The sequence below is a fragment of the Hibiscus syriacus genome, unplaced genomic scaffold (assembly GCF_006381635.1).
Source record: "Hibiscus syriacus cultivar Baekdansim isolate YM2019G1 unplaced genomic scaffold, ASM638163v2 tig00110384_pilon, whole genome shotgun sequence".
Lineage (NCBI taxonomy): Eukaryota > Viridiplantae > Streptophyta > Magnoliopsida > Malvales > Malvaceae > Hibiscus > Hibiscus syriacus.
This window is the reverse complement of record NW_024062715.1, coordinates 4,246,713-4,255,784: the sequence shown is the minus strand read 5'-3', so window position 1 is coordinate 4,255,784 and position 9,072 is coordinate 4,246,713. Positions and strand designations below refer to the sequence as shown.

Here is a 9,072-nt window from a genome sequence, read left to right as displayed (position 1 = left end):
AAAGAGAAAGCATTAAACCTAAAGTTTGAGCATTTCAAGCCTATTTTTCATTCAATATTCATTTTGCATTCAAGAAAAATACTTGTACTCAATTGTATTCATTTTTTAGTGTTCTTTTCTTTGTTATAGAATTGTGCAAACAATACCTTGTGAGGATTTTCTTGTAAGTTTGCAAATTTGTAATCTTCTCTTTGAGAAAGAGTGTTCTCAAGAATTGGGGTATATTCTTGAGGGAGTTGTAAGGTTATCTCTTTGGCCTCAAAAGAAAGAACAAATTAGTGAATTTGTTGGAAAATCCTTAGTGTGGATAGCTAAGGTAGTGGATGTAGACTTTGGTTGAGAAAGTCGAACCACTCTAAATCGCTTTGCAATTACTTTCAATTTTTTTGCAAAAGCTTCCACCAAAATTTTAATTGCCAATTCACCACCCTCTTGGCCGATTACATCAATCGATTAACTCCACAATTTGTGTGTCATAAATGTATGACACGCATTTATGACTTACATTGTGTGTCATTAACGTACACGTCATTAAAAAAGATGACACACATTTGTGTGTCGTAAATTATATATATATATATATTGTAGATTGACAAATAATCAAACTAAATCACATTTAATGCCTCATAATACTAAATATATATATCATATTATATATAAGCAATCCATTTGTATACAATATATTAATATTAAGTTATCAAAAATATTGTAATCATATGTTGATTCAAAATATCATGGCATAATAAAGTTTGCCACATAAGATACCCATTCTTTGCGAATATCATCAATGTCATCATCTATGTATTCTTCCTTCCCATCGCCAACCTAAGTAAAAAATATGAAATAAGTATATAATTTATACTTATTTAAAGTGAAGTATATAACTATCAAAGAGTACTAACATGACCAATTTTACATATGCATTCTTTGAAGCATATGTAAAAATAAATTTTACACATTTAATTACTAAAACTTCCCATATAAATTATATACATTATCACGACACGAATTCACAGGTTTCAGTCTTGCTAACAAGTACTTGCATTAATTTGTTTAGAACAGCATCCTACTTCAAGTCCATATGATAGTTGTATGACTAATGTGTATGTATGATATGACATATGTGTATCAGAAACGTATGCTTACATTCTTATTGACCAGCACTTCAAGTCCATTCTCGATTATCTCTTTCATGAACTTACAAACATAATATCCACTCTCGGTACCTCCCGACTGACGGGGACACTAGAAACAATTTACAATAAATGATTAGTCAAAATGAAAGCTATAATTTAAACAAGGAATGATCGATCGAAGTACTCACCAAAACATTGATCCAATTAAGGCTAACCCTTTTTTAGATCCACTTTGAGCAATGTACAATATTATTACCCTATAACAATTGATGAAATATATCAAAGAATGTACTATAATGTCTCGATAATTTATGTTACTTACGCATCAATAATCTGCTTCAACTGCTAATGGACATTGGTGGGTCCCAAGGAATCAAGATAATAACAACTTGTTGTTTTCATATCTATCACCGCCAACACCCAATGTCTTCTATAAAAAACCAAAAACCAAATTAAGTTACTAAAATATATTGATAATCAAATGAAAAAACAAACCCGGGATTATATGGCACTAGGACGATGTCATTATTTTTTTTAGAGACAATCGATCTGCAACGCTTCGAATATTTGAATAATAACATATTTAAAATCATATTTGAATAACCCTTTGTTTTTTGTGCTAAAATCATATTTAAATAACAACAACCCAATATTTGAATAATAACATGAAGATATGCACACACGATTCTCTCTGTTTTCTTTCCAGGAAAGACATGCTTCCAATATCAGACTCGGTTTTCTACATGTAGAATGAAAAGAAAATTTAAGTATGAAAAACTCTTTTTACTCACATTTGTCAATTCAAAGTAGGGCCTCAATGCCTTTCCCATGCCTTTCTGCATAAAAACAATCCTTTCGGGGATCTCCTAGTAGTAATCGGACAATAATGGCCCATTTGTTGCATTGAACCCAAAAACCAAGTGTTGTGATAGGGGCTTTCATAGCAACTTGGAGGAGACACTCTTTGGCATCTGTTTACTCCAATTGGATTGTCCTAATCTTTCCCAAGTAAAAGAGGTATTAGCAAAACTGCAGAGGATAACCTTTCTCATATAAGCAAAAGATAAATGTAAGTTTCTAAAGCTACAACCATAAAGGTAACCATGCCAAACCTCTAGAAAACCATTTAATAACCATAAAAATGCAGCTCAATTGGATGAAATGAAGTGAGCATTATTCTCAGCCCATGGGTTACTTTATTATTTACTGTTCAAAGACAAAAAGTTAACTAAGATTATGACTTGCCTGTTTGTTTGAATGAGCTTCAAATATGGGTGCCTTTGATCTCAGTTTCTCAACTTGGTCATATAAATTGCAATGAAGGAAATTATGAAGTAACAGGTTAAGAAGTGTTTCCTACATGATAAAACAGTTATATATAACACCCTAACACATCAGAGATATAATTGCTCAAATATTTGAAAATTTACCTGACTCTGCTCGTCATGGCGCAATGTTGTAATCCAGTGCAGGGCTAGAAGATTACTGTCAATTAAAGATATGCTAATTAGACCTAGAATATCACACAATACTTTTGATCATGTATTATAGAAACATACATACTGAGATTTCCATAAAAGAAAACACGCATCAGAATATATACTAAAGACAACATACGATATAAGTCAAATTTGATTAAGGTATAGATTACCTCCTAATTTTAGCAAGGGTACCCGTCAGTTCATAGCAAAGAGAATAATAAAAGTAAAACCTCGTAGCTAGGACATCGAGGGTTCTCCTCTTCAGATTTTTCATCCAAGCAATGCTTGCAGAGGAGCATGCCTTTGCCTAAAACGAGATAACATTATGTACAAAGAAACATGAAACATCCTGATGAAGTCTTTTGCTAATGTACCTTATCATATTTTTGTTGATCAATCAGAAATATCAGGACAAGCAAGTAGCAGTAGATTTCTAGCTCTGGCAAGGAATGCTTAGCAAGAGGCTGAGTAGCTAAGGCTGCAGTATCAACTTCCATCTCATGCTCATCTTCCTGAAATAAATTCAACAATTGGATTATTAAAAGAAAAAGCAACGCAAGACTAAATACGTTAAGATCATTTTACTGTCTTTGTACACAAAAATATTTCTAAGGTGAACATGTAGGTAGACGGGAGGAACTTGACTAGCAACCATTTCCTACTAAACTGGTGAAGGTGACAAGCTAGTCAAGTCTGATTTTCAATTCTTCTAATTAACCAATACATATAGTATATCATAAGAGGAAACTAAAAACAGAAAGAAGTTATTCCACATGATATCTGAATATTGCAATGCCCCATCAAAAGTCTACCTTAAGAAGGTATTAAGAAAGCTGAGTAAGGGCCTCGGATCCAGGGCTAAGGATAAAAGTGAGGAATGAGGACAGCACATACGACTTCAACTTCCTTCTTAAAGCCATAGTAAGTCTTATAGCTCGCAAAATATAGTGAGCTTCACGGTCATATGCTTCGTCTCTATCAGAGATGCAATTTCCTTCAAATCTAACATAAACCCAAAAGAATTTATTCAAATCCGAGAAATCCCACAAGTTCCCAGTTCAGAAACATTAGAAAATAACAAATCAAATTCTACCACCATGCATAAAAAATATGTGTACGAGAGGGGGAATGGGTGTTATATATGCATAGATGGAGTGAGCTTACGATGCAAAGTGGATGGAGAAGAGGAAATAACAGAAATGGAAGGAGCTGGTTGTTCTTTCATCTCCACATCTTGAGTCATTTTTGAGAACCTGAAACAATTTCAAGAAATGAAACGTAAAAAATAAGGGGAAAAAGGTGAAATTTCGATTATGGAGATGCTTCCAAGTCCAAGGCAAAAGGGAAAAAAATAAGCGGGAAACGATGAAAATAATGAGGGAAATTAAAAGACGACTTTTAGAGATGACACACAATGAAAAGTGTACTCCGTGTGTTTACTAAATTTTTTGGATTATGACTATTAAATATGACACACATTATTGTAAGTCATAAATCGTTCAGATTTTAAGAAACATGATATTTTTTATGACACATTTTTTGCAAGTCATAAATTAGCGTGTGTCATCGTTCGTGTGTCATTAATGGTATATTTTCTTGTAGTGAAAAAAATTGAGAGAACTCTCTCAACCCCTCCTCTTTCGGCCCACTACCGACTGCTCTACTTGTCTCCTACGCCGACCGGCCGTGCCGCACACGGTGGTCAGAATCCCCAAAACACCCCTAATCTCTCCAAAATACTCCTATAGCCTAGATATAACCCTTAGGATCTTATTTTAGACTAAAAACTCCAACAATCACTTGAAAACTACCCCAAAAATAACTCGACGCTTTGACTTCTCCTCGCTCCGGCCACCGTGGAGATGAACCGACACCCTTCAGGTAAAAACCGTCCCTCTTCTTTCTTTCTTTTTTCTTCTTTTTCTCCTCGTAAAACCACTATTTGTGCATATTATTCGTTTGTATTTCGAATAGAAAAGAAAAAAGCTTGCTTGTTTATACTTTGAACATAAAAAAATAATCACAAAAATAATACCTTTGATTATGCTTTTTATTTCTCTAGAAAAAATCAATAGCAAAAAGATCCTCGTTCTTATATTCATTAGGGTTTTATACCCGAATTTTTACATAGATTTACATATATAAAAAATCCACTTATTGTGTGCTTGATGATTTCCTGACATTCATCTTATCTTGTGGTTATGGCAGTAGCAGGGACTGGTGCTCTGCTGGTAGCGGTGACATCAACAAGTGGCCTAGGGTTATGATGAAACCCAACGCAAAAAATGGGTCAGGTCGGATCCAGGTCGCTGGGTTGGTTCGGGTCAGGGCCTTGGGTTTCAAATCGGATCAGCAGTTGGTTGCTAGATTGGGCTTTAGCTGGGCCTCGGGTTGGGTAGGTTAGCTGATGTGGGCCATTTGTGATTCAGGCCTGCTGAGTGTTGTAAATCTGGGCATCGTTTGGGCCTACACCATGATGTAAACTAAATTAAAAATAATAATAATAATAATAATTTTTTCTAAGACCTGGACAAAAAATGGGTGTTTACATTAGTTTAGAAACTTAAAGAATATGGCTATTGGAAAATTTTTCTTTTATTGCTTTCAAATTTTGGGAGAGAATCTGATTACATTGCTCTAAAAAAATGAAATAAAAAAAACCCATGTTATCGTATTTCGTTATGGCTTTAATACCCATTTTACTGGAAAAAAATAGATGATTACAATTTTTGTTTGTTTGTTTGTTACTTTGTTGTATTGCGAGGAGTGTTGATCTTGGTGGTTGCAAGATATGACGGTGGCGTAGAGCAGTAGTTCTCCTTGCATTGGGCCAAAAAATGGCAGCAGCTAGGTGGAAGTTGTTGGGGTGTCTACACTAGAGCTAGGTCAGGTTTGAGTTGGGTTTGGTCTGGTTTGTGTCTATTTTGGGGATGGTTTAGGGTTTGGTTTAGGCTTAATTTAGGGATGGTTTGATGTTTGGGTTAGGGTAGAAAATAGTGATTACAGCTACCCCTCTTTGCTCGTTATTGTGAAACAGGAATGAAGTAAAGATAATAAAGCACTATTTTCTAGCTAAATCTCTGATCTTCAAGCTACGGGTTCTTCTCATCATGATCTTTCTATTGGAAATGTTGATCCCTCGAGTTAGGCATTGCTGATTCAAAATATTGTGAATCGAGCAAAGGTTGAACAAGTTCTTCATTATGAATTATCTACTGGAAATATTGGTCCCTCGAGTAAGGCATCACTGATTCGAAATGTCGTGAATCGAGCAAAGAAAATGTGAAAACATCCAGCCTGAAGGTCTGATGGATGCCTGAATGACTTATCATCTTGCTCAAAATACTTATTGATGGCCCAAAGGATTTAAGCATCATGCTGAAAAGACTTATTGATGGCCCGAAGGACTTTTTCTTAATCGAAATGCCTTGAATTGAGCAATAGTAAATGTTAATCCCTCAAGTGGGGTGTTACTGATTCGAAATGTTGTGAATCGAGCAAAGAAAATATGAAAACATCCTGCCTGAAGGTCTTATGGATGGCTCGAAGGACTTACCATCTTGTTCGAAAGACTTATAGATGACTCGAAGGATTTAAGCATCATGCTCGAAAGACTGACTGATGGCCCAAAGGACTTACTCAGTAAGAAACTTTCAAAATCATTTTCTTACTTTTCAATCAACTTTCAGAAAATATTTAAACGAGAAACTTTTGAAATAGCTTTCTTATTTTCTAAAATCATGTGAAAACATCTTGCCAAAAGGTCTTACGGATGACCCGAAAGACTTATCATCTTGCTCGAAAGACTTATAGATGACCCTAAGGATTTAAGCATCATGCTCGAAAAACTTACTGATTGCCCGAAGGACTTAATAATCAAGAAACCCTTGAAAATCAAGCTTAGTTTTCTTAAAACTTTCGTTTACAATTATCATCAAGAAACCCATAAAAATTAGGCTTAGCTTCTTTAAAAATTCTTTGGAAATAATCATCAAGAAACCCCTGAAAGTCAAACTTAGCTTCTTTCAAAATTTATTTGAAAACATCAAGAAACCCTTGAAAATTAGGCTTAGTTTCTTTCATATTCATTTGAAAACATCATATCACAATCTGAAAATCAAACATAGCTTCTTTAAAATTCATATTGATTGTGTAAAATGCCCCAACTCAAAACAATGATTGTTTCGTGGATTGGGTTCCTCAATTCTTGAGGTTCTGCCACTCAGAATATAATTCCCTCATTTCAAGGCTTGAATTCTGCCTTTTCCTTCTCTTCTTTTCTTAAAAAAATCTATAAAAATTATGTATATATGTATGAAAATATGAATGCACTTAAATGTATGTAAATGTAATGCATGACTTTCTTATATGCAAAAATGTTAATCAGTAATCCTCTTTTGACTTCAAAATGGAGATCGCGACCCTCCTTCATTTGATCACTCTTGTAAGAAACTTTCGAAACTTTCGAAATCGTTTTCTTACTCTTCAATCAACTTTTAGAAAAGATTTAAACGATAAACTTTTGAAATAACTTTCTTATTTTCGAAAATCCTATGAAAACATCTTGCCCGAAGGTCTTATGGATGGCCCAAAATACTTATCATCTTGTTCTAAAGACTTATATATGACCCGAAGGATTTAAGTATCATGCTCGAAAGACTTACTGATCGCCCGAAGGACTTACTAATCAAGAAACCCTTGAAAATCAAACTTAGTTTCTTAAAACTTTCGTTTACAGTTATCATCAAGAAACCCCTAAAAATTAAGCTTATATTCTTTAAAAATTCTTTGGAAATAATCATCAAGAAACCCCTAAAAGTCAGGCTTAGCTTCTTTTAAAATTCATTTGAAAACATCAAGAAACCCCTGAAAATCAAGCTTAGCTTCTTTCAAATTTGTTTGAAACATCATATCACAAAACCTCTGAAAATCAAACATAGCTTCTTTAAAATTCATATAGATTGTGTAAAATGCCCCGATTCAAAACAATGAACATTCCGTGGATTAAGTTCCTCAATTTTTGAGGTTCTGTCACTCGGAATATAATTTCCTCCATTTAAGGCTTGAATTCTGTCTTTTCCTTCTCTTCTTTTCTTGAAAAAATCTGTAAAAATTATGTATATATGTATGATAATATGAATGCACTTAAATGTATGTAAATGTAATGCATGACTTTCTTATATGTAAAAATGTTAATCAATAATCCTCTTTTAACTTTAAAATGGAGATCGTAGTCCTCCTTCATTTGATCACTCTTGTATGGAGTCTGCCGTAATATCCACATGGTCAAACTAATCATCTTGTATAATCATTCCCTCACATCTTCTATCTTTTGTCTTGATTTTTCAACATAATTATGGAAGAAGCGTTTCCTCTCTTGAATTCTTGTTGCGATCAGGTAGACGACTGGCACCTTACATATCTCTTACTCAACTTTTCAATCAAAATTATTTCTCAAGAGTCCTTTGCCAACTGAAGCATGAATGGTTTGTTTCTGTAGGTAAGCTCTATCTGTTTTCATTATGCCCTTGTCACTCTAAACATCCAGGCTAATTCACCATGTCTGCTTGATTTAAATCTTGTGATCTTAATGGCATCTGGTTTTGGTAATGCCCCAATGTGGGTACTCATGGCTTTCTTCATTCCAAAACCTTATTCTTGAATGGCCTCACTCTTATGTCGCTATTCAGCAATGTTATCGAATAACTTGAGGGCTTCTCTTCATGATGCCACAATCAAATGGACACTTAATAAGTGATCAACTCTTCTAACATAATTGTCTTTCATTTTTGCTATGAGCTGGGGTATGTGTCACCTTCAACTAAGGCGATCATCTGCTTCTTGATGGGTTACCAAAAATGTCACAAAGAAGTGTTAGAAGTTCTATCCTCCAGTCCTTCTGACCTCTTGGACTATTTCATTCAAGAAATGCTTCGTTATTCTGGCATCGTTTGTTCTTTTCTTTGATAGAGGCATAATAAGCCTCACCAGCCTCAATGACCTTTTTCACTTGAGATTATCCTGTTTGAAAATGTTTTTTTTCTTTTATTTTATTTTAGAAATGTAAAGAACATTATTGAATAAATTTCAAAAGTGATGTCATTTTCTTCTGACTTACAATCAAAACAAGTTATAAAACAAGAGTTCATTAAATATCAAATAAGTCAAATTTTATTTTAATCCTTCAAAAATTATATACATTTGAAAAGTGTAAAGATTAATGATGATATAAGGCTTAGGCTGACTTGGGAAGATAATGTGTTTCAGGTTAATTTGGGGAGGTAATGTGTTCTGGGTTGGCTTTTTTGGCTGAAATCTTGTATCCTTGATTCTGGTGTTAATTGATTTGATGAAGTAGTCGATATGCTTATCTTCTGGAAATATTCACCGGTTCCTAGCCCTCGTGTTTGCCTTTGGGTTGTGTAGTGTTTTATCCAGATGTATAAGACCGTCTT

The 9,072-nt window shown here is 34.1% G+C and overlaps 1 pseudogene; it reads right to left on the bottom strand.

Moving 5' to 3' along the window:
* Positions 1-1,509: 1,509 nt before the first annotated feature.
* The window catches only part of LOC120122217, a 52,369-nt pseudogene continuing 44,806 nt past the window's right edge, over positions 1,510-9,072 (bottom strand).